Source organism: Siphateles boraxobius, unplaced genomic scaffold, assembly GCF_051911475.1.
Source record: "Siphateles boraxobius isolate OS27281-9 unplaced genomic scaffold, OSU_SipBor_1 153, whole genome shotgun sequence".
Lineage (NCBI taxonomy): Eukaryota > Metazoa > Chordata > Actinopteri > Cypriniformes > Leuciscidae > Siphateles > Siphateles boraxobius.
In genome coordinates, this window is record NW_027508759.1 from 227,050 (window position 1) to 228,450 (window position 1,401).

Consider the following 1,401-nt stretch of genomic DNA (forward strand, 5'->3'; position numbering starts at 1 on the left):
CGGCATTTGAATTTTTGGTGTGTGAAGAGGTTCAAATATCATTTAAATTTGAATAATTCTGTTTCTTATCGATTCCAAATAGGGAAAAAACCTTGTATATCATTCACATTTATTCTTATTGCAAAACCTTTTACTGTAGCTGAATATCATGAACAAAAACCAACAGACTAAAGAACACTTACACTAGAAACGTTTGCATGTGGTTTAAAAATACCATAGAAGAACAATTAGCCGAGCTAATATAAATATCAAGCATTATTAAAGACAAGTAAACACTAAAAAAGAACAAAAAAAAGTTAAGATTGTTTTAAGATTTCCAGGTATTCAGGAACAGAAACTGTAATCAAATGTAAAATAACACTGCACTTTATAAATAAAATACACATTACAATACACTTACAAAAATTAGTGAGTCAAGAATTTTCTCTTTGTTTTTTGTTTTTGATTAGTGTTATTATAGAGACGGCAACAGGAATATTAGTGCTGTCACTTTAAGAGCTGCACAATATACAACAATCGACTCGCGATTGGAAAAGTCATATCGAAATTCTCACAAAGGAATCGATCAGAGGAATCGAAATTTTAATTTCATAACAAGTGTCCGATTAATGACCAAGTATTCCATTCCTAACTCTAGGCGCGAGACATGATGATGACGATGACGTCACTGACGCGGTGTGTGTGTGTGTGTGTGTGTGTTTGTTAGCTTATCCAGTACAGCAGGTGCGACTGCGTTGTTCATTTGAAAAATGGTGGAAAAAAAAGCTTCATGCAAATGAAAATCCTCTCAGTGCACGGGAAAAATCGGTCAGATCTGAGTGTGTGTGTGTGTGTGTGTCAGCTGAGTGTGTGTTTCATCAGCTGGAAACATTGTGTGTGTGTGTGAGAGAGTGTGTGTGTGTGTGTGTATGTGTTTGAGAGTGTGTGTGTGTGTGTGTGTGTGTGTGTGTGTGTGTGTGTGTGTGTGTGTGTGTGTGTGTGTGTGAGTGAGTGAGAGAGAGAGTGTGTGTGTGTATGTGTGTGTGTTTGAGAGAGAGAGAGAGACAGTGTGTGTGTTTGTGTCTGTGTGAGAGAGTGTGTGTGTGAGAGAGAGAGAGAGTGTGTGTGTGTGTGTGTCTGTGTGTATGTGTTTGAGAGAGAGAGAGAGAGAGTGTGTATGTGTGTGAGAGAGAGTGTGTGTGTTTGTGTGTATATGTTTGAGAGAGAGTGTGTGTGTGTGTGTGTGTGAGAGAGAGAGAGAGAGAGAGAGAGAGAGTGTGTTTGTGTGTGTGTGTGTGTGTGTGTGTGAGTGAGTGAGTGAGAGAGAGAGTGTGTGTGTGTGTGTGTGTGTGTGTGAGTGAGAGAGAGTGTGTGTGTTGTGTGTGTGTGTGTGTGTGTGTGTGAGTGAGTGAGTGAGTGAGT